This window comes from Balearica regulorum, chromosome 14, assembly GCF_011004875.1.
Source record: "Balearica regulorum gibbericeps isolate bBalReg1 chromosome 14, bBalReg1.pri, whole genome shotgun sequence".
NCBI classification, from domain to species: domain Eukaryota; kingdom Metazoa; phylum Chordata; class Aves; order Gruiformes; family Gruidae; genus Balearica; species Balearica regulorum.
In genome coordinates, this window is record NC_046197.1 from 13386973 (window position 1) to 13412800 (window position 25828).

The window sequence follows — 25828 nt, forward strand, 5'->3', positions numbered from 1 at the left end:
TAAAATGGCTCTCATTCAAGGAATTCTAAGCTTCTAAACAGGCAATCACGTTAGGACCTAACAGCTGATGGGAAGTGGTGACTGTCAGCCCAACACACAGCAACGGGTTCCTTAAGTTCAGCTTCCCAAGCAATTTTCAGACAGGCAAATGGCCCAAGGTTTGTTGGGAGGCTGGGAGCTCAGCATCACCATGTTTTCTAGCTGACTGTCACTGCTGGACGTGCTGGGTGTTTCCGAGAGGTCAGACCCAGACACTGAGCATGGACGTGGGAGTCTGCCTGCGGACACCCAGGTGAGAAGACAGCAATGGAGACAACCGCCTGGCAGCAATCAAAAAACTTAGAGAAGCACCGAGAAGTCCAAACGTTCATCACTGTCATTGCATTAATCATTCCTAATCCCTGGCATATGGGAAAACACTCAAAGGACCATCCTTCCCCCACCCAGACAACACAGCCTGTGAAGCAAGGCGAGGCAGAGCAGCACAAAGCAGGCAAGGACCAAGCAAAGAACAGGATCCCACCTCCGTAGGTCGGATGCATACACATGAGGTGGTTTGTGTCCTTAAACTGGGCTCCGAGATGCTTTTCTAACATTAAGTCAACACAGCAGCCCTGAACGTATTCTAACTTTGCCTAGAAATGCAAAAAGAGCAAAGAAAAAGGAAAAAAAAAAAAAAGAAGATATATAGACATATTTATTCCTTAGAGGTGTCCCACACAGGAGAAAGCCTGTGGCAGCTTAAAATACCACAAAATCCCATTACCTCTTCACAAGAAATCCTGAACCCATGAACAGGTTACAACTATCTGGAAAACCCATTAGCTTTTGGGCTTGCAAGAAGGAAGATTTCAGCAATCAGCGTGTAAAACTGTCCATACTGAAAAGTTAGCATCAAACTGCTTTTATATATATAATTTTTTTTTTTTTTTTTTTTTTACCAGAAGTCCAAATAGCAAGCATGGTCACACAGATCAGAACAACCAAATATATTCACTTTATTTAGCACTAATTACTTCACTGGACCTTGTATAAATGGTTTATTGTACGTACCACACCTAAAGGCTCTACAAGTCGAACTGCTTGTGAGATACACACAAGAGGACTTGGGATGGCAGAGCCCAGCCCTGCATTTCTTGATACACATTTTCAGACCTTCTGCCCCTCTTGAACTCAAACATGAAGGACAAAAGTGGACCTTCACAGTTCCTGTCCTCTTCCAGGCTAACCATCAAAAATCAGACTGCCAACTGAAATGGTTGCTGAATGACTTATGGGAATAGAAATGGCTGATCCTGCAGTAGTTTGATCTGCAGGTAGCAGCAAGACCTAATTCTACTGCTTTTAAGGGATTTCTATCTCCAGAGACCACAGTTACAATTACACTTTCATTTTTGCTTGTAAATTGTAATGCAAAATAGTCACAAAGAAAATCAGGGCTACATTTGTGTGCATTAACTATAGCATCAGCTGAGTTGAGAAGTAACGATAATAGGACTAGATCATCATTGAAAGCTGAGTGCAGGAACCCAGTCTTAGGTTGGAAAAGATGTGGTTCTGAAAGCCCCTATTTAGTACAGCTTGCCAATGCTCATCGGAAGCAAATCTCTTTGGTAAGAAGTTGGCACCTTGCCTTAATATGCTGCTATACGTGCGCATAGAGTTTCTGTACCGTCTGAATTCCTGCACTGCTGGGTGGATCACAAATTACAGTACAGGCAGAAGCATGCACTTCCAGCTCTTGGTGAAGATAAAAAAAAAAAAATCTATCTTCCCTCAGCCCCAACCACTACCATTATGAGAATGAGAGCACAGCAGCAGCGAGCTGGAAAACATTGCTGCCAAGCAGTTGCCTGATCCAGACTGAAAGCACGGAGTACTACGAACATGCAGCAATGCAGAAGGATGGGAAGTAAGGGGAGGCGTGGACAGGGAGGGGAAAACAACTTTGATCATGAAAAAATGCAATGACTGTGCACTGTTCCCATCTCTCTGATACAAGCAGGAGAGTACAACATAACAAAATTAAATCTGTGGCCAGGATTCCCACGAGCAGCAAGGTGCAGATGCTCCAGCCTGAATGCAATGTGCTCCCTCCACACTTGGATGATGTGCATCACACAAATACAGAGGGAGGGAAGTAGGTCAAGGACCATTCCTAGTCAGCAATATAGTAAAGTAAAAGACTACTAAAAAATAATGCAAGGAAACCCTTGTGAGCTATAATTTGTGTTGGCTCAGAATCTTCCAGAAAAAAAAAAGTATGCCAGTCCTGTTGCCCAAACCTGCACAATTTTGCAGAAAATCCCTTCACATTTAGTAAGCCACTACTGACTGGGTGGTCAGTGTCCTAGCAGGCAACTGGTTTTCCTCTCACAGTGGAGGAACCTGGAGAACCCATCACACAGCTCCTGAGATGGTTCTTGGACCTCCTCGGCTTTGGGCAGCTCTAGTGAGAAGCCGCCCAAGGGCTGGAAAAGCCCGGGCTGACGGTGGTCTGCCAGAGCCACTGCCCAAGCCCAGAGCCCTAGGACCATCCCACGGCTGTGAAGCAAGACACACACCAGCATCCCTGATAGAAAACCATTCATTTCAGTCTGCAGCTGCTGCTGGCGCTGCTCCTATCTGAAACAAAACCAAATCTGAACTTAGAGAAATGCCCCATGTACTAGAAATCCCACAATTTCAGTTAGTCTTGGTTCTAAAATTTTGTGCTCCCCCTGTTCTCCTTCTATCAGACGTGTGGAGGTAACTGCCGACAAACTACAAATTACTTTCATTATTCCAGTGCTTCAGATTTTTAGATGCAAATTCTGGAGCCCTGAATTAAATATTCAGGTGCATTCCTAAATTAACATAGTTAAGTGGTATCAGATCAGTCTTCAAGTCACAAAAGCAGGCATATAGATGTTCTCATTAATCAGAAAAGGCAGGCAAGACATTTTTCCAGTAGAAAGAGACTATTTCCCTTGGAGGAGTCTCAGTCCGTTACTGATAGAAGGCATAAATTATACAAAATAACTACACACTTTAGATGTAACAAATCAGATCAAATATTAAATTTGAAGACACCACTTCTATCTTGAGATGTTCCCAGACCACAAATCAATGAAGGCTGGGAGACTTTCCCACAGGAAGCCTTGCTATACCTTTACCCTGTTCTCATACTTTCCTTTAGGCATCAGCTATTGATCCCCGTCAGGGTGAGGACAGGAGCCGGCTGGACCCTTACCTGACCCACCACAGTCATCCTTATATTTAGGTGTCATACAACTTAAGGTGCAGCTTGGGCCTTGTGGCTAGATATGACAATATTGGTGAGCATTTGCAACTTTAGACAGGGCAAAGAGAGGTATCTAGAAGCTCAACTACATATTTGCAAAGAAATATTACAGTATAGTAGATATTCAAATTAGTATTAGTTTGTCTCATCAAAAAATAATTACAACCTACCTAACTGCAATTGAAGAAATTAGTTGGGCATAGAAAGATTAAATATTTAAAGAGTCTGGTGACTTAAAAATAATTGAAACCATATCTCCTTGCTTAAATATTAAATTTGTTTTATTTTTACTGCCAGCGTGACCATTAAGAAATCAAAACCACATATGTGTGTGCATCCATGCAGACATGTACAACACACTCAGGTATACGTAACATGTTCATATAGTCTCATATATGAACTTTCCCTACAAGTAAACTTGGGTAAACAAGTTCAACTAATACAGAGGAGTTCTACTGGTAGAGCCAGAAGAAAGGCTGTGAAACAGGCAAGGGAAAACACATTTTTATTGCTAAGTATTTAACAAGGTCAACCTCCTCTGTAAGTGCAGGAAAAAAGATCCCACAGCAGACTCTGAACGCAGCAGGGGATTATACCAATTCATTAGCAGGTATATCTTCTAATTACAGCCTTGGACATTAGTGCCCATACAGCTGAGCAGGCAACAGCTGCTGCGTTTTGCCATATCCTCAGCATCAAGCTCACTGTTTTCTACTGAGCTTCGGGACAGCATGGCTTAATGCAATCCCACCACACTAGCTTCAGCCAAAAGCAAGGGTATTCAGTTTTCTCAAAGGATGCTCCTGACTCCTCACAGCTCAAACCTAAAGAGAGGCCAGCTTCTACGTTTTATGGGATTTGTTCCTCCGCTCCTGCCACATCAAGGAAGTGTAGGATCAACAACTCATCCTGTCAGCTCCATCTCTGGTAAAGGTCTCACATTTGTTTAGTGTAAAGGCAACACTGGTGAAGAAGATAATAAAATGAGGCTTTGAATCCCTCCTTCCAGAAGGCTAATGGTAAAAAATTGGTAGCAATGCAACTTTGGCACCTTTCCAACTGTAACGCTTAGAGCATTGCCCACAGCCGTGTCCCAGACACTTTGTCATTCACGATGGCTCAGTACAAAACATAAATAAAACAGAAGTCGCCAGCACTACTGGCACTCAGCTATTTTGAGGCTTTTTTTTTTTCCTTCCCTGCCAACAAAACAAATAGTGAAATAGCAGAATTGCAATTCAAGTGATAATGTCCATGAGTAGGAAATTTGGTGGAGGCTGGGGGTGTGATGGAGTTCCTTTGGAAGTTAACTCAAAGAAAGCTGGCAATAATAAAATGAAGAATGCATTGACTGAGATTAATATAACGGAATACTGTGATGTTGCTAAACATCAGCATTGTTTTTTGTCATCCAAGTGTGAACTAAGGGTATCCAGGAAAAAGGAAGTAAGAGCAGTGGTTAACCATGCTCGTTGTATGAACTATTCCCATCATAATGGTATTATTAATGTTACGTTACAAGGTTCAAAAGTATGATTAATATCTTGCTGCATTAGAAAATGCTAAGACACTGCACAAGTCTTGCTGCTGCTGCATACGAGTAAATAATTTCTGAAAGTGCAATCCAAGAAATTCAGTGGAAATACTTTCAATTTGAAATAAAATACGCATGCTGAAGAAAGGCACTTCCTTTAACGAAGGCTGCTTCTCAAGTTCAAAAGCATTAAGTTGTGGTCTACTGTCTAACTGTCTAGGTGCTAACACTGCATTATACTATTAAGGTTTTTTTTTATTATTATTACTCCTCCTACTACTACAGTCTGGTTACACTATAAAATAAGATCTCCTGGGCTCCTTAGATTCAGATGTTTACATCTGCCCTTGTACTGAAGCTCTTTCATGAGATTATTGTTTCTTCTGTCAGTTCAATTGAAAGCAATGATGAAGTTACAGCAATGCATATATCCTTGTCAAATAATGCTTTCAAAGGGCTGGAAGCACATTTGTGGGGAAAAAGGCAATGCTTAGCTGATTTCCTGGATTTAGGAGAGAATGAGTATCAAACAGCTTGCACTTAACTGGTCAGATCTTCAAAATAATTGAGCAATGAAATAAACGCAGTTCTTTCAACAAGAGCTGACAGGTTTGTATCAGAGGCAGCTGCGTGATACAACCTTTGCTGATATGACAGTATCTAACTGGATTTCCTCTAACTTAAAATGGGAATCTAACTAGAAAACAATTATGTCACTCATCCTAGTATCACAGTTAAACTGCAAGCCTTACTTTCATGTTGAGTGTGGTGTAACTGGCTCCATCAGGTCCGTTCACAGGAAATTTGTTTCTCCAGCCCAAAGTGCATTGTATCAGCATTAACTTGTTTCCCAGCTTACTAAAAGGCTTCATTTCCAAATTCAGGATGGCAGAGTCCTTAATTCACTGGTAAGGCAAAGTCAGTGCCTTTCTTTTCCCTTATCCTCTTTGTTTATCCCCTTTTTCACTGAGCCAGGGACAGACTTTTTGCAAAAGTTGGGACAGATTATCTCCTTTCCAGCTGCCCCTCTCCTCCTGTGGCTCACAACCGCACTGCCAGGGTGTTCCCAGGGTGAGGGTTCCACTTTACAATCACAGCATCGCAAAGGTGGGATGAGCTGTGAAAACCCCAACTGACCCAAGGGAAACAAAATTTGTCAATATATGCAACAATGTAGAATAAATTATGTTAACCAGGGAAAAACATTATTTTTGGATCCATTCCAAGATAAACTTCTACTCGCGCAAATGTAGTGCACTTGAGGCTCTTCTGGGATATATTTTCTATGTTCTGCAATTCAGGTACATTCCAGGATGAAGAATGCTGCTTATTACCAGAAGGTTCAAATACATTTGGATCTCTTTACCACAGCTGATAGCACGTAAGTGGATTGTATTACAGGATCAGGACATGAAAGCATAAGCTTTTTATAAACATACTGTACTTCTCTTTCTCTGTATCAAAGGTATTAGCCTGACCACTATTAACTTTAATCTTATTTGAACTCAGTGTATTTGTATTTTGCCACCAAAACTGACTTCTCTGTATCTCCTTCAGACAGGTTTTCACCTTCCTTTCGCCTTTTTTTTTTTTTTTTTAATTTATGAATTTTATTTTATTTTTTGCTCAGGGACTCATTCTTTTGAATACTTCAGATGAAATTTCCCAACAGTTCTGGCATTGGCCTCACTCTGCTCTCACTGGAATCAGTGAGATTTATTACTGGTCTGCATTAAGGCTGGTCATAAGAAACAACTATTTTTGCTGTCCTAATCTGTCACTCTTTAGAGATACTCTGCTTTGTGTTTCTGCCATTTCTAACCCATTTTCTGTTGGAAAATGAATAAGTAAATGCATATCTCGATCTACTGTTAAATGTCATTGCTAAGCAAACCTTTCATCCTTTTCTTATCTCTAACGTTATTTATTTAACTCTGTAACTTTATTGTTTATCTCTGTGGAACATATTGGGATAAGCTGGTACACCAAATGTTAGAGAAAATACAAGTATATTGGATTCTGTGGCACCTAGAGGACACACGGCTGTCAGTCAGTTGTCAACCCAGAATCTGAGCAGGATTTTTCATTATAAATTCAGATTATTATTCTCAATGTTTTGAATTTAAAAGCCACACAGAGCAACAAACTCTGATGCATTTCCTGAGAGCCTAAATGTGATTCTCCCTTGATGCTTTAGCCATATTTAGTTATATCAGGAAAAGCAAATTGTTTTCATCATTTTTCAAACTTTTGAAAAGTTTTGTCATATAAATTAGTTGTATACAATGTGCTGTCACTCTGAAATTGCCACCCACTGCTGTAGTTTTACACTGTTACAAGCCAGGGGAAAGGTTAAGAGTCAACCACATCTATAAATGACACACAAAGGCAGCCTCATTCGGTGCGCAGATCTGATACGTTAGCCTGAAAAGTACATAAAATTCATTGACACTTGAAAAACATCAACCTAACTTCTGAAATGTAGCTTTTCCTATGTGGATCATATTATTTGAAGGAAAATAAACTCGAGCTGGAAACCAGCATAAAAGCTTGGTAAATCTCTAGAGCCTTTAAGTGCTTTAATTTCAGCCACTGGCAGAAAAAGGACAGAGCAGGGAGGATACAGAAGAAGGCACACAGAGGTCTGGCAGAGCATCAGGGAGGACGCAAGGGTGAACAGATGGCCACCACCAGCTTACGAGGACCATAAGGGCTGGGTAAGTGCACCAGAGAGCAGACCTGGGGCTGCAGGAGGATGTCAGAGCTTTCTAGGAGATGTGTCAGGAGTTTGGAGAGAGTTGATGCAAGTTAAAAAGGACCATAACGAAAACAGGAGCACATGCAAGCCCCAGAAGGTGGCCTTTTGGTACACAGCCACCAACACATTTGGAATTGCAAATCGAGTCCCTTAACGTCTTCTCCCCTTTCCAAGAGCACATGGTGCTCCAGTCTATGCTTTCTGGACCAGGCCATCTAGTTTTACACACTGAATTACAGAAAGTCTTCAATAACGACTGCAAAGCAATGAGCAATCCAACATTGATGCAGAAGGCATCCCTACCTCAGACTCCATATGAGAAAGATCTTGAGTTCACCCATGTAAACACCCCCTTGCTGCCTGCTCTTGGAGACAGAAGGTTAGATGGACTTTTCCAACAAGTCACCAAAATATTTGAAATACTCTTGTTCACCCACAAAATAAGGCAGCCTCACACTGCTTCAGCCGGTAAAGGCTGGCTTCCTTGGCGCACTGTACATCCTAACGAATGGAGCAGAAATACAGCACTTGGCAGGCAGCACGGCAGAGCCAGCCTGAAGAGCAAGTATCTGAGCTGCCTTCAATCTCATTAGGTGCTCAGTAGTCTCAGAGCAATCTCTCAATTTGTGCTGAAAACCAAAGCAGCTAAAAGTAGACTATCAAATGTAAGGGAGTTTAGAATAACCTTGTGAAATATGCTGAATTCTCTTCAGACACAGCTCAAGACTGTTGACGCCGTTTGAAGCCCATGATTAGTAGACCCCAGCCAGAAATATGTCACTAAGTCCAGGTAGAGCTTTGCATGAGATGAAAAGACTTATTTAGCCATCAGCAAAGAAACCATACAATGCACCTGAACTCCATCTAAATCTAGACATGGCCAAAGCATAATAATGAAATACAGATGAAAACTATTCATAACAGGGCAGCATTTAGGACAGAAACTGGCCTTATCATTGATAATTTTTTTTGTCTTCTACAGATGCACATGATCTATAGAATCAGCAGAGCTTACAAGATAAATGCTTTGCCATCAGGTGGTTTGACCCTCACACTCTCTTCCACCCACAGTTCATCATGCCAGCAAGTAACTGTCTTCAATTAAAGTCTCTTTGGAAATACAATCCCATAGAAATCACACATGAGAATTTAGTGAGCTTTGCCTCTTTTTAAAGTCCTTCCCAAACCCCAAATAATATTTTCATCAAAACAGTACTGCAGTTCTGCATGTATTTAAGTCAATTAGCACAAATTCATCTCAAGGGTAAATTTTTTTCAGCCTGCTCACCCTTAAACAATTGGATAGTGCAAAAAAGCCTACAGCTATCTATCTGCATAGCATCGCAAATGGTTTGAACACCACTAAAATAAAGTTCATTGACCTGAATTTATCTCTGGTGTAACTTCACTGACTTCAGTGGGCTTTTGCCAGTGATAAATTTGCCCACTGGGTTCTGGGACATGAAACAACTATGAAATCACAACTTGGAGAAATGTCAATGAGCAGGTTTGGATGTAGGCAAGCCTGTGCATCAAGAAACTCTTCTCATTACAAATCTGCAAACCTTCGGCAGTTTGCAAAATGCTGCTCTTAGAAACATTTTGAAGAGCTATAAATAGACTGCTCAGCCCATGATAAATTATAATCTGTGAAGGCTGCAAGACTAGAAATGTCTATAGCTCTGGATTTTCTGTGAGGGCTTTCAGGACTTCTTTGACTCAAGACAAATTTTCAGACTTCAAGTTTTGATGAGTGTGTAAGCATGTGCATCTCTATGCGTGTATGTTAGAGTCGCTTCTTCTGGGTTCTTTCTGTTTATAATGAAAGATATTATTTTAAAAGTCACAAACTAACACCATTCAAAGAAATTTAAATGCCCTGTGAAATTCCCAATAAACAAAAAAATAGAGAAAGGCCCCAGTTCATACAGTCTGATGTCCCTGAAGCTTCTAAGTTCCAGAAGCCCTTTAATTTTCTCTCACAAGCAGCTTCAGAAATCTTGATGCCACCTCCTGAACTCTTGAGCCAAGCTGAAGTTACAGCCACATGCACTGCTCTTCTGTAACGGCTACTGAAAGGGCCGAACGTCACCAACTCTGACCCACATCCCGAGTAGAAATAGTTACCTATTCCTACCAACTCATCTGTTCTTCTCAAGAAAAGCATTACTGATCACTCTGATTTCTCACTAAGCTTGAAAAGTGGCATAGGAAGATGGCACATGCACATCACAAAAAATATGAAGCAATTAGCAGAAGGGGGAGAAAAGTACCATCGAATTTTCAGCTGGTATAAGTCAGCCTGGAGTTCTTTAAGTTAATGACTATAGAGTAATTTTTATCTTTTCAGATCCATACCACGCATTGCATTTTTGCAAGCAATCCAACAAAGAGATGTGAGAACACTATCCAGCGATAGCCATTTTACAGTGGCCGTTACAATTACACACAGGCAATTATCCTGGTGCCAGAGATTGATGGGAAGTATGCTTGGCCTTTTCTATTTCTCTCTGGAAGGACAACAAAAAGTAGTTAAAAGTATATATTAATGGTTCTTCAAATAATATACTTGATTACATCTACTGCAGAATATTTTCCTTCATGTTTTTGTAATGAATCTGACCATGAAAAACAAATTTATGCCTACAGTTTGTATCATTATAAACTCAACTCATTTGATGTGGAAAACCTACAGTTTAATTGCTTGATTTAGATTTGGCTGGTAAAATGTGTACTGAAACATTACTCTTTTAATTATGTTAATTTATAACTGAAAAGCTAAATTTACAAAGGCAATAACATTAATTATTTACTTGCCTATTAAAGTTGAATATTTATTACCAAGCTAATTGGCTTCATAAGTCTGCCAAAAATTTAAAAATGAGTTTGTGAACTGATTTATACAGGAATGATACTGCTGTATCTCTTAGCAGGTTGTGTGTGTTTAATGAATTGCTCTGATATACAAGTACATTTCTTTCATTTATAGTCTTACATATAGTATTTTCAAAAGATTTTTTTTTTCCTTGATAAAGATGCCAGTTGCGACTCAGAGCAAGTTCTTTTGCTGTTCTGTACTCAAAATCCTTTATGCTGCGTGATGGACTTTTACTGGTCTGCAATAATTTACGAAGATTGCATCTCACTGGTCATTTAAATATTTAAATGCTCACTGAATGTAGGACTATATTGGGTTAAATCAACCAAAAAGGGAAACACAGTAGCTCAAAAAAATCCAGCTCACAGCCAGAACAGCTGAGCTGTTAAGAAACAATACCCAGTAGTGAGGAATCTCCATCCTCACTAATACTTCAGCTTCATTTCCATAGTCAAGATAACTAATATATTCAATATTTATTTATGCGTGCATCCTCAAAATAATACAATTAAGTTACTAATGCTTACAGAACAATTTGAGTGTTACCTTAATGTATGATGAAAGGCTAATTTTGATTGCTGTCAAGACAGAAATTCTAATTCCAGTTGGCAATGTCTTTCAACTCTGGCACAAAGCAGATGATACCTTCTCTTCCTGCTTATGCTCCTTCAATACGTGACTTTCCCAGAGGGTGGTTGGGTTACTAAGGAGCTGCAGCGGCACGGCCATCAGCACGAGGCAGAGCAGGCTGCTGTGATCTTCATCTTTGCTCATGCTTCTGTGAAAGTCCTCTTTGACTGAGGCCTACTAATAATTAGTCTGCAGAGTGCACAAGATAAACTGAATAAAAGGGCCAACACTGAGACAGCACTTATAGAAACAGTAGCTAGTATGTTCAATATTTATTTATGCGGGTGTCCTCAGAACAGGATGATTAGGTCTAAATTATGGTCTAAATTTCCAACCATGGCATAATTGCATTGCAAAGGAAGGACAGAAGTGTCCAAGAAAGAGAGGCAGTAGGTCAGTGGATTCGGCATCTGATCTTATGTGAGAAGGAATGGTCGAATCACAGTTTAAAACTTTGCTGCCCTTAATTTTTTCCTGCAAGTCCTCTGCTGCTATCTCCAGCCCAGCAGTGGAGCCAGCAACGTGGAATGTGTGAACCTCTGTCTTGAGAAAAAATCATCTGGCTTCAACCATCAATATCTCACACTGCCCGAGAGGCTGGATTCAGGACATACAGCTGATTTTTTATTATAAAACTGATAAAGGGAAAAAACAAAACAAAACAAAAAACCCAACCCGACAACAACAAACCTAAAACTTCTAATTGAAAATCTGGGGTTTCTTTGTCCATGTGTTAGCTCCCATCACAATAAACCAGACCTGAGCTAGGATCACAATTCCATCCAACATTTGTGTTTTCTAAAATTATGCAGGACATTGATCCTTATGCCAACAGAGCAGACATGCTAGTATCTCCCAGTGCCAATATTCTCTAAATACAAAAGAAACACAGCTCAGTATAACACAGCTCTGTATGGGTACAAGACACAGAACTGGCAAGAGCCAGAAGAATTTGTTAACATCCAAATTCAACCTGTGATGTTGGAGACATGCATTTTTTTGACATTTTAATTCAATGCCCCCAAAAACAACAAGGGATGATATTTCAGGTGAATACATTAAATCAGGTTAAACTAGAGCTATTCCATATACATATCCAAAACGGCACAGGAGCTGCACGGCAGGTTGCTGCAGGCAGCCCCGTGCCTACAAATGGGACACGATACGGGTGAAGGCTCTCTTACCTCAGTCTCAACGTGGCCGCTCGCACAGAGTTTCTCTTTATTCTCTTGCAAGAGCATATACTTTGCATCCTTTCTAATAAGACCTGATCGAAAGGCTGCTGTCACCACTGCAAGACTCCCCATTAATTTTTGGATTTAAATCAGAATTGGAGAGTTTGTCCTACTGCGCTCAGGGCTACAACCACCTTATGCACATTAAATAGTCATGGAAGCAACCACATCTTTTGCTTTGTATTATCATATATCTAGCAGTTTGGTGCAACACACTTCTCTGTGGGCTTTTACTGATAGCCTGAACAGATCGGAAAGCGATCTGTGTGGCGACATTCACTGAGATACAATGACGCCACTTTTAAAGCTTTGCCTCAGAAATGTCTGACTTGTCTAAATTACATCCGCAGCTTCTTCCTCCCAACAAAGCATAGCCCAATGAGATAATAGCAAGGAATCACTAAGCAGGGCAGAGGAGGAAATTTTTATACCTTTAAAAATGTGTTACTTTAAAAAAAATAATAAAATATATATAATTAGACCAAAAGTGAAAGTCACAGAAATATTAATTATTCAGAAAGCTATTATAAGTTAGAGTCCATACAGAACTCATTTATTTGTGCAATGCTTCATTGAAATTTTAAAATTTTTGAAAACTTTGTTAACTATAATGTAAGATATATGTCTTAGAAAAAGATTTCAAACTAAAACCCAAGCCTTTCATTTAAAAATCTATTGAAGAAACTAATTTTAACAAGCTCCAGAAGACTTGTGCTGTTCCGTTTTGGTTTCAGCCCACTGTTCACGGATCCTGGCCTCTCCCTCACTATTATTAAGGTATTAATGGTTTGGTACCGACCGGTGCCAACACATCAGACTGCAAAATCCAGATCAGGTCTGGCATGAAGCAGCAAACCTCGCAGATAAAGACCTGGTACGAGGCAGTGCTGGTAAACAAGGATAATACTGCATGACAGACAACTAGCAGAAGAGAGGATGGCAAACAGAAGATAATTGTCAAGCGTGTGGTATTTTTAGCAACAATCAACCAAAATGCCTTAGACATCAATTTCAAGCCACTTAATCCTCTTAATGACATGCTATGGCATTTGTTTATGATTAGGGTTTCACGTTGTTTTCTAGAGAAGATTCCCCTCAGACTCTCGCATTCAATGTGCTTTGTAAATAGTTCTGTGAGTACACTGAGTATTAGGTTAGAGTTTAGTTATCACAGTGCTAAATTATTCCAGCTGGGTCATTATTAATTCTCCTAATTTTACTATCATTCACTATCATTACAACAACACAGCACCCTATGGATACATTTATTACAAAGCATAAATCCAGTGCTCGTATAAGATGCTGGAATGCCTACTCTGCAATCTTTATGCAAAAGCCTGAGGAATGTTTAAAAAGAATTATCTTTAAGACAACTTTTTAAAGGCTTACCTCAAGATTCCCATCCTCCACCCACCTATTACATTTTCGTATGATGTTAGATAAGTTTTCTGTATGTGATACTCCACTGCAGTACAGGCTATTGCCCAAGGCAAAGCTCTTTCATAGTAAATACACTGGGGAAAGGGATGGTGAAGAGCGAGCAAAGAAAAAGAGTATATACTGCTGTACACAGCAATTTCCATTAAGAGAAAACATTTATAAAAATGGACATTTAAAAATATCTTAATGCATATTCCCCTCCTCCTTCAAAGAATTTATGCTACTGCACAGTTTTTGTTACACAAGCATATGTTTGATTTGGTCTCGATTCAGAAAGCAATTCATTCAGGAAAGAGCTTTTAGCACCTGCTTAAAACCTGTCAGAGAAAAAGTTAAGCAGATGCTTCAGTGTTTTCCTAAATCAGGACTGTAACCAGATTTACGAATGTATAAATCCCTCCACATCATGCATTTATACATACAGATTTTGAAATTTTCGTTCTATTTTCAAGGCAACTCTCTACCTACTTGGCCACCTTTGAGTCTGGTAACAAGAGGTCATAAACTCTGTTTTAAGCAGCTGCTCTGAAATAGTCCCAAATGTTTCAGTACTAGTTCCCTCCAACTTCCCCAGGTTACCTCTCCTCTTCAGTAAAGCTGCAACATTTTTTGAATATAGTGGATCACAGACTAATACTAGTAATAGTAGCGCTGGTTTTGTTACTCCCCTCTAGGGTTGCCTCAATCCTTTGTGAACACCGTGTCACAGCAGCTTCTGTTGGTCGCCCACCAGTCTGGAGGTCCACAGTGACAAGCCCTGAGCTCTCCTGAAGCAACAGTCCCTCTACAGAAATTCCTTATTTTGCATGTGTGTAATTGTTTTTTCTTTTTAATGATTGGTGCTCATCCACACTTGGAAAATGTACTTTCTGGTCTGTCATACAAGCAACTAATGAAAACTATTAAGGTAGATCCTTCTCGCACCTCATGGCCAAAATGTCCAAGAACATTTGAGTTAAATATTAATAAACTGCTCCTAAAGATTTTGTTAAAGTCAAATCCGTAGCCGTTAGTAGTTATTGGCCAGTAAATTCGTTTCTACCTGGGAATGCGCACCTCTGCTAAAAGCTTCTACTGATCCACAATCACAAAGTTTGAAAACTACAAGTTTGAGCTCAGCTTTCTCTCAGATACGAGAACATGGTTCTTAAGTGAGCATCAGACTCCTGGCAAAAGACAAAGTGCTGCTGCTTTCCTCTCTTTTGGATTAGTCACCCAATCAGAGAAGAAAATTAGATTAGTGTGGGCTTAATAAAGCATATTAGGTATTATTTGCTGCTTATAAGTATGTGCAAGTTCAATAATTTGCTCTGTATCTTTTCGGGTATTTACAAAGCTCTATTTCCCTTGTACCGTCCTCTGTGATAACAGGTACTTTGTTTGCCTTCCTCTGGAGTTCTGACAATTGCCCTATCCTCTGTAAGCTTCTGAGAGTCATCGTAAATAATTCGGTGGGTACATTTCAGAAGGCCATGCTGACCCAAATATATCACACTTATCTAAATACTCCTTATCTTGTTCTTGCCTTTGCTCATAACCCCTTGTTACAGGGAACACTGTTATAGATCTGACACAATTATTAACCTTTCTGTGAAGAGCAGTGCAAAATAATGGCATTTGGTATTTCTGTCTTCTCTGTCTAGTCCATTTATTTACTCCCTTTTCTTTCTGATAGAGTTTTGCCTTCCTCTTACTGCCAGTGCTTTTGTAAGTCATTTCATAACCCTTTATAGCTGTAACTGACTTTGCCTCTCAGTCCTTCTGATTTTAGCTGATGTGGCTCCACAACTGGTGGTGTTCTTAGCCATGCATCTTTTGCTTGCCAGGCTTGTACCATTTCACCTTAGTGAAAAGCTCTTGGCACAGCCATGCTAGTTCCCTATGACAATTTTTAGTAAGACTGATACCAGGTTTAGATGTACTGACTTTAGAAGGGGCTTGGCTACAAACTTTAGATGCAGAGGAGCGCTGGAAGCCACAAAGTGCCTCCCATGTGCACAGAAGATATACCCTACTTTGCCAACGTCTGCCTTCCCACCAAGCGATGCACAGCTTGAACAAAAATTTTTCACTCCTTACCCCTCATCTCCATATGCAGTGACTAGAAGGGATGCAGCAAATATCCACATTTCCAGGCAATTACTCACTATGTGAATAATCAGAGGATAGGATGAAGGTCTCCTAGACCCACAGCCCCCGTGTCCTCTACACACAGCCAACAACCTACCCACACACGCCGCTGAAGACTAAACTCTTCAGCTACACCAGCTTTAGCTAATGTTAGGCTGATTCTCAAGAACCAGTATGAGTTTAGTAGGAGCTTGCCACCTTCCTTAGTCTTAGTTAAATGCATTTTCTCAAATCATCACTGCAATATCGTTCACAAAAGATTTTCCAATTCAACAAAAATAGCCTAAAAATAACTGCTTTCTCTTCTTGGACTGTAATCACTTAACAGAGCCAAGAACTAGCAATTTATTGCATGTTCAGCTAAACTGATTGAAATGCTATAAGTTGCACTGATTAGCAAAGCTTTGAGTTTAAATTTTGAATGGAAATCTGGGAAAACACATAATTAATAAAAGAAATTTAATAAATTTCTTTCATTTAATAAAAGAAATTTAAGAAGACGACTGGATACAGACATGAGAAAATATATACATACAGTATGACTGGGTAAAAAGTTTGCATGTGCCCCATTTTTTTCTTATTCTTCAAGGAAGGTATTAAAGAAATGGGTCACAAACTGGCAGGACTAAATATCTTCTAAATCATCCTTGGATTTCAGTGGCCAATCTACCCCTGCCCTACGCATGAGGTAGGCATATATGTTGTGCAAAACACGGTACCCAACAGGCATTGAGAATCTTGAATTCATCCCTATAAAGAGCTACAGATGAAAGAGACCAAGAGATGGGACCCTCACCTGGAAGAGCTCATGGAGAGAGGCTGATGCTGTCCTGGCAGTGGGAAACAGGGGCACACAGAGGAAAGAACTATTTGAGGTCTTGTTTCTTTGCTGCTCCACTCCCTCAATATTGTCTAGCCTTTGTGCAGTAGACCTCACAAATACCTCAGCTTTACAGCGCTGCTTTAATTAACAAGTTTGTGCAAAGGCATCTTCAATATCAAAGTGTGGGGTTTTCCCCCTCCCAGCATTTTGCATCCCAGCTTATGTTCCAAGCAAGCTCAAAAGTTCAATCCATTTTTTAATTCATTACCCTCTGCCCAAACCCAGCCTGCTCAGATACTTCAAAAAGAAGTTATGTGATATATCTTATACTTCTGGCCATCAACATATCTGTGTCCTAAACTGTCTTCCTATAGCCCATTGGTCAGCATTAAGTTATTTTCCTCACTGAGAGTAATACCCTTGTAAAAATGTCCCACAACCAATTCCAATCAAAATGCCACCTGCCCTCCACCTACTCTGTCTTCACAGTTTCTCTCTTGAATATTCTGGTGGCATCATTTTTTCTTCAATACCTTTTGGATTTTGTACACCCTGGTCATGACCCCTCTTAATCTCTTCTATTCTAATGAATATAAACATAATTTTCTTAACCTCTCCTCCTAGTTTATAACCCCTGAGGCCCTTTACCATCCTTGTTAAGACTGTATCCATAATTAGGGTGTCTAAAATGATCAAAAGGAACGAACAAGAAAGTGCCTACTCAATACAAATTGTTACATGAATAACCAACATCTCCCCCTCAGACTCACCCTTCCCATTCGAACCCGAGCGTTCAGAGTTAGAGGGCAAGTCAGCTGCTGATTTCTGCACATCAAGCGGTTTAGCCAGGACAGCCTTTGAAGCTGCAGGGTGCACCACTCTTCCTAAGCACATACTGCAATATTAATCTTTCATGGTATTTGTGCTAACTCATTACAGCTACACATGCATTCATATTCCCTGCAGATAACTGAAAATTCACACCTGCCCTCGCTATATATCAGACCAACCGCCCTCCATCTGTCCGTACACGGGGACACATACAAGTTCATATATATACACAGATGGCAGACTGTTCCCTGAATGTATACGCATGTATGCATGCACACATATGTAGGGACATGTTTAATATTGCTGTTACCAAGGAAGGAGAACACTGACCATAACCACTTTTCATACAGAATTGCAGATGAAGATAACACACCAACCAGCCTTCAGTGCTCACTGTGGTCGGCATTCGTTAGTTGTATAGATCCTTGAATCCTCCACTGATAAGCACTGTAGGAGCCTCCAAGCAATGAATGTAAAGTCACTAAAATGCCCAGGGCATGGAAGATAAACACCTTGCAGGAGATATTGCTGTGTCCTTACAGATTATGCTATATGATATTTAGAATTTGGAATCTACCATAACAGATCAGACAAGCGCTCTGTTTAGACCAGAAACCTGAATCAGACAGTAGTGAAAGCAGATGCTTCAGGGAAGGGTTTGAGAAACCCTTGTAAACAGTTATAGAACAACTAAACCACCTGGGCTATTTTCTTCCTCATCTTGATAAACCAGAGATAACCTGAAAAGGAAGAATTTCTCTACCTCTCTCAAGCACCTCCCTTTCAGTCCTTACCACTGTACGCTGAATGGTCTCACTGCTGTGAAATGAGGTCCAACCCTCTTGAGCTTTTGCCCTTGGTGGCACCTTGTCGCAATTTGTCCCCCAGCCTCGGCAACTCCACAGCTCCTCCCACACCCACAAAATATGAAATCACAAGCTCATGACCAATCTGCTGCTTTTGTAAGAGGTTCCTTGCAAAATTTGCTCACACATTAGTGAATCACTTCCAATCTGTTTTGCATAAGCAAATTTAAGGTATTTCATTATGGAAATATATGCCAAAACATCTTCCCACAGAACTTCATACTGTCATGGTATGACGCAGTTACGTAGGGTCAAGATTGCGGTACGTTTTACAGAACACAAGGCTGCGACCCATTTGTAATGGGGTAATGATCTATGGAAGTACAAAAGGTGAAAATGTATTTATTTGTCCTTGGCATGCTTTGTAACTACGTATCTGCTGCTCAGCAGGTATAGCCAGTAGTAACCTGCAGAAGGAAATAGTACTAAAACTGTAGCCCATGCCAAACTTATGACTCTATTTTTCTTTGTCATTATTATCTATCAGAAAATGGTTACTATGAAACATTATCTGCATATTTTATCATGCCTACATTTATGCTCCAGGAGCAAATCAGCAGCTGAAAATAGCTTTGTACTCCTCCAAGAAATCTCACTGCCTTTACAAGATCTTAAGTTGATAGTTCTTTATCAGCATCTTATTCATCTAGGCAATTCCCGTGCTGCTGAGCTTCATCATTACTACGGGTAGGCGGCGTACGCTGCTGTTTCATACTACTGGCCTTTGCAAAGAAAATGCATTTCCAGTTTGAAGAGCGAGGACACTCGGCCGCTTGACTGGGTTAGTGCTGTAGGACACACTGAACATTTGCAACACTGCTATTTAGTGCCAAAACATCAACCCATCAGCATAAACCAGGCTGCACCTTCCTTCCTCACAGGCAGACCTTCAGCCTCCAAGCAGCTGGTACATGGAGAAGATAAACCAGAAACCATGTTTCCAAAAGCCTTTGACACCCAGTATAGGCTTTTTCTTTCCACAAGAAGTTCACTGTCACCAAGCTACTCATCAGGCTGTTTTCTGCAGCTCTGAGTGCTCTCACCAAGCGACCTGGTAAGGAAGACAAGAAGCCCCTGGAATTAGAGGCTTTTTGGGACATGCAGGTCACAACTTCCCTCTTCCAAAGCAGTGAGCCTGAAGATCCATCTTGTGGTGCAGTCCTCACAGCTTTCCTAACTCAGTGCCACAGAGGCAGAGCCCAGCATCTCTGGTATAGCAACCAAAGAGCTGTGATTTCCAGGCTGTCTCTGGTATGACATGGACTCCCAGGGCTTCTGATCTCCGCTTGAGCTGCCCATCACCTGGGTGGCTGGGGCCTGGAGCTGCAGGGCAGGAGAAACACAGCTCAACCTGGAATCTCCAAGTTTGAGTTCAGCTACACTTTGAAATCTTAACAAAATGTTTCCATTACATCTGTTTTTGTGGTTGTTTTGTTTCATTTGATTTTTAAACAGTTTTTTCACACCTCTCAGGAAAGGAACAACTTTCTCTTCCCCTCCCACCACCTAACTGCAAATTTTGACTTTAAATCAACTCTTTGTGGATGATTTTGAGTAGCTGCCACATAGCTACTTCTCATTACAATTCTCTGGATGAAATTTTTATATTGTTAGGAGCTTAAAATAATGATGAAGTTCATATTTCTTTTCCAGATACATTGTTTGTATGCTAGCATAAGAGTTCTGCTGGTAATTCTACTCTCTTCCTATAGATGCAAGCTACAGGAGCACATACGTACTCCTTATCTACTATCTGGGCAACAGCAGTGATAGAGCTCAGACTAGAGGACTATTACTAAGCTAGAGCACATCAACCACTCTGTAATCTAAGTAAATAATTTCATGAGCTCTCCTCTAGTTCTTGAGCCACAAATAATGGGAAAAAAAACAGTTCACAGAGTTCCTGGCTGAAACAAGGTAATAACATTCAGTAATGATCAACACATGTTCTAATTCTTTCCTTTAGGATATAACTGGTTAGGGAGAGTCTACATACAGGTGCAACTGGGCAATTACACAACCACAAAGATCTATGAATATTATTAAAAGTTCAGTTGATAGAAGCAAATTGCGAAGTACAGGCTTGTGAACGCAAAGCCATCGAAAAAGGCAAGAGCTTCTTTTAGACTTGGCTCATGGTTAAAAAAAGAAAATGAAAAAAATTTCTTATTTCCTCTTACTGGCAAAGGTGCTGGCTTGACAGTCCTAAAGAGTGATCTATTTATTCAAAGTAATGCTGGCAGCAATGGTACACATTTACTCCAATGTGCCCAACCCCGTATCTATTTTCAGTTCCATCAGCAAGCTAAAGGTTAAAGCTATTTATTTAAACCTACACCCACACGCCATTTAAATTGACCCAAATTATTGTCTGAGTTGTAACCTCTCTGTATTAAAGTCCCCTCAGGGGCTGCTTCTTCATTTCAGGCTCAGAAAATTCCTCCCTCGCAGGATAAAAGCGGGGTAAGGAGCATCTCCAAATAGAAAAGGAGAAGGAAAGTGGGTAGGAGGAGTTCATCTTCAAAGAACGCCTCTTGGTGTTGTGGATATTGCAGAAAACTTCAGTTTTATTAGATAAATATCTAGAGAGGTCAGCTTCAGTCAAAGAACATGTTGGTGATAAAAGATCTCATTGTCATTCCTGTTTTAAGGATTCCTTACAGAAATTTTTTTAAAAAATAAAAAAATAAAAAGAAAACCACTACATGTTCTGCCAGCGTTTGTGCTGCAGCTAGAAGAAAAACCACTAAACCACCCCCAAAATGGAAAAGAAAAGGTGGTCCCATGCAATCAGCCCACTATGGAAATAATCCTTTGCAACCAGTCCTCTCTGTGCCAGAGGATCAGGAGGACTGAGGAGGAACAGGAGCCTCTTGCAGTCATGCACCAGTTAACATGAGCAAAGTGCCATCCCAGGAGTGAAATTACTCTCTAGGCTGATAAAAGGCAAAGAGAAAGCAGCATCTGGCCTACAATATTTAGCCTTTTCTACACAGTTTAATGCTGTGTGAAGCATGGTAAAAGCAAAGCTTCCTCAGCCTCAGGAAGACGGCTGGCGATGAAACGCAGCAGGGACACCATATGATGGAAGGCTCCTAATTACAAAATCTCTGTCTTGCCTGTCAGAGCAACTGCACAGTAGCACAGGGTAGCTCATGGAGGAGGTAGGGAAAAAATCAGAGATAAGACCTGAAATCCATCTCCAGATGCAAACTTCCAATGCCTTTGAGTACAGCTGGCTCTTGGATCTAGCTCCAGCCCACCAAAAAGATGTGGTTCAGCAAGGTCGAGATTTCTCCAAAGTTCAGGACTTGTCCAACTTTGGCTTCTGATGTGGAACCAGCCATACGAAGAGATACTCGGTGGAGAATTTCAGGACCAACGGACTACAGACCCCCAATTCTATCAGCATAAGTAATAATCCCCAGACACCAAGATTCACTCACACCAACACAAAGCACAAGGATGGGGGAAAAAAAAAGTAATCCAAGAGGACTGAATTTCATTTGATGCTCACTAAGACACATAAGAGGAAAAGACGGACTTTCTCTTTCAACCTATATACAGAACCTCATTACATACTGATACTGTTAATTGCTATTCAAGTGCCCAGAGGCAGAGACACAGTACACTTTTAACAAGCTGAAAAATATTGTTAAATACATCAGTATTATAGAGAGGAAGGCAAACCCTCCAATACCGTGAAAGCAGGCCCGCAGAGAAAGAAGGGAGGCGACTCCGTGCTGATGGACAGACTGGTACCGGTATCCACTAAAGCTAATTTAAAACCTGCTACCTTTATGCTACACTTCAGTCACCACTGTGACTACAGAAACCCTCTGAGTCTCCTAACAGCAGCATCGCACTGAGCTCATTGCAGTGACATGAAGGGCCACATGTCAATGAACTTCTAAATCTGGGCTTTACCTCCTCCTCTCTTCTTTGGTTGCTGGAGCTCTGCTATATTAGTGCATTGGCACCATCAGAATTATAAGGGCACCACCGTCTGCTGGGAAGGAATCGAGCAGTGATATTTTCAGCTGTACTGCCAGCATGTTTCTGCAGTACCATGAAGGGGAAAAAAAAGAAACCTGAAAGAGCTGGCTGAACTCTACAGTAAATATAATTAAGCTCCTGCTAAACCACACGACTTTTGCTAAATTTGAAGTACAAACGATAAAACTGTTTTATCAGCTTTATGCTGAGTAAGAAAGGGATAAAGAATTAGATTTTACAATTCAGTATGAGGCAACCCCAGCCCTGCAGAATCAGCATCATCCGGGCTGTGCGTGGGTGGCACAGCTGGACATCTAATTTTTGAGACAACGGTAGATGGATATTTAAAGCTATTGCTCAAAGGGCTTAAATAATGAGTTGTAAATTAATTCATTAGCATTTGCTATATAGCTGATGAAAAACAAGTCAGATCTCATACACTGCATAATTTTTGGTGAAATCTCACAGGTGATGATTTTGGCCAAGAGACAGAAGCACCCAATGCCAGAGGATTCATTTGTGACCACGCTTCAATTCCAACAAGTGTTTGTTTCCTGCAAGAGTAAATTTTTCATGAATTGGGGGTAAATTTCACTAATCTTGCTTAAAGTTTCAAAATTAACAAGTATGTGCCCAGCAGAGCGCCTGACAAAATCTTCTGGTCAGAAGCTTTGAAACTTGTGTTTCTTAATTATGCTAAAGCATTATAAGACCCAAGCAGCCCTAACTAAAACCAAGTAAAATCACTGCTAATGTTTTTAGAAGAATAAAGAATAATAAGGAAGAACTGTTAAAAAATATCAGCATAATGTAATAGTAAACCCAAAAGAAGTCAGTCAGGAAAGTATGTAGACTTTCATTTTAAAGAAGAAAAATGGTCACAGGAATTCCAAATAGTAAAACAAGACTGATAAGCATTAACTCTCCACAAAATTAAATTATATTTAAAAAAAAAAAGAAGAAGAAAAAAGAAGGAGCAATGAGCCCTGATAGGGAAAATGACTGAATTAACATATCAAAGAAAGGAGATAGGAGAGTAATCCAGAGGGTAACAGGAAAGAAAAGTTTAAGGGACACCTTGGGATAAGTTTTCTTTGAAGTACTGCACTTCCTAAAATAATAGGAGAGTTATCTAAACACGCCCATCATGCATCACAATTATTGTACTACACTTTTACTTACAGAAAATTCATTACATAAGTAGAGAGTAAGTGCTCCTGTGGAACAGGCATGATTAAGAAGCTCTCATTATGTGTGGAATTAGCGTCAGGGACACAGAAGCCAAGTCAGTATTTCAGACCCTGAGTGTGCACCCAGGCCACGCACGATCCTCCAAAGCAGAGCAGCCTGGTGGTGACTGAAATTTTTACAGCCAGTCTATCTTACTAAGCTAAATACGGTTTCAATGTCCTACATCACATCTCTTTCCCCCATTTCCCATTTCCATGGACTGTGTCTGCCTCTGACACCGGATGCAGCAGCTGCAAGATTACTGTGTGACTTGAACTGTTACGTCACAAGCGACTGACAATATTTCTTTTTCTATATATGCTCAAAAAAGATAGCATAAACAAGCCTAGAACTTCCAGACAATTAATCAACCACTGCTTCGCAATCGTTTCTGTAGGTGCACCAGTTTCTACAGGTGTATTTCCTTTGTGGGGACATTGCATTTGTCTGCAATGGACATGAACCCAATTTCTTTAGCAATTTACCTTACAATAAATGTTTAAAGACTCATTTAGTTATTGGGAAGACTAGAAGAAGCAGCACCAGCTGAAGAGATGCCGGTTTCTACAAAGCAGCAGACTACTCATGACTGTACGCGACCAAAGGGTTGCCCGTGCTCTGAACAGCAAACCCTACCAAAGAGGTTCCTGTTTCTTTTTTGACTGTGCTGGAAATGTAGTGATTGTATAGTTTCCAAGGAAATATATACACAGTGTATCGCCTGGGGGACTGCTTGGGCAAGGTCTTTGACAAAGATAAGTCCTGCTTCCATTCCTAAGACCACCCATAAATTATCACAATGCAGTATAACTTTGGCACATGCTTTTGTTTTTGGAGATTTAACATCTGGGAATATTTTACCCTATTTAATTTTAACTCTAATGGAGTTAATTTTGCTACTCTCTGGGCCTCAAGCTGCTCTCCTTTCCCAGCCCAGCTCCATGACCACCTTGCAGGTTCAGTGGTGCATCCAGGGTGGATTTGCTCACCTGAGCTGTCCTGCATCCAAATGAGATAACTCAAAATGAGTAGCAGCAGATACTAATTTTTAAACTTCATTCTCCAGCATATGTGACAGATGATACAGATATCTCCAGATGACTGATCTACATTCAATAATCAAATGCATGGCAGATATGATCTTTAGATGAAATTCAATCTGGAAGTTTAAATGGAAAAGGAAATCAGATAATTAAAACCCTGCCCTTAGTAATACATTTTTTAACGTGACAAAATCTATAAAAACCTCAGGCAGAAACATAAAGTGCAGCTGAAAGATTCATTGAAAACCAAATTAATATTTTAATTCTGTCAACACGGAAAAAAAGTCTCTAAATGAGATGAAGTTCAGAATGAGTACCAAGCACAGTGATTTATTGCCTTTTCTCCATAATTTAAATTAGTGTTTCTTTAATGTTCACTAAATTCCTCCCATAGAGTTTCAGTCTTAGTCTCTCACAAAAAAAAAAAAAAAGCAGCTTCCATTTTCAGCGCTCTCTGTAGCACTTCAGAAGAAGGAACATTCAATTGAGAAAAAGCCAGTGGTTTCCCAATAGTTGTGTCAAAAATCAATTAGGCTGAAGGACCAGAGGTGGGATTAATAAAGCTTTCTGCACCTCTGTAGCTCTGCACTTACTCTCTAAGCCATACCAATGGGTTTGTTTGCTAAACAATAAGTTTCAAACAGTGAAACTAAAGATGCTTATGTATTTTTAACATAGCACAATGCTTTCAATGCCAGATCAGCTGGTCAGGCCAATATTTTAGCTACACACACTTTAAATGATTTTTTCCATCTTTTACCTTAAAAGGTGCTTTCCTTAAGCATATCCTCTCAAAAAGCAATAAAAATAAAATAAATAAACAAAATCATGAGCATTTGGCTTGGCTGCTTCAAAGAGTCTATAGCAATCACTAAACAGGAGGTTGCCAAAATTCCAGTCTTAGTTAAGCGAAGATTAATTGTTAAATTAACTTAAATTTAATACAATTGAGTGATGTATCATGTTTATACGAATTGATCAAAGGAAGAGTTAGCAGCCAGGTGCAGATCCACATTTAATAATATGATTTTAATATTCAGTTGACACTTAGCATACGACTGCCTTTATTAAATGTATATGATGATTACCATGGTGATGTCAAGCCTTTCCAACATTCCCATCATCAGAGAAAAAAAAAATTTACGATGCTA

At 40.1% G+C, this 25828-nt stretch overlaps 1 protein-coding gene across 2 annotated transcripts in view; it reads right to left on the minus strand.

Annotated features, from left to right (window-relative positions):
- Positions 1–25828, minus strand: part of SGCD (sarcoglycan delta) — a 339669-nt gene that overhangs the window by 207829 nt on the left and 106012 nt on the right. The gene's annotated exons all lie outside the window — the stretch shown is intronic.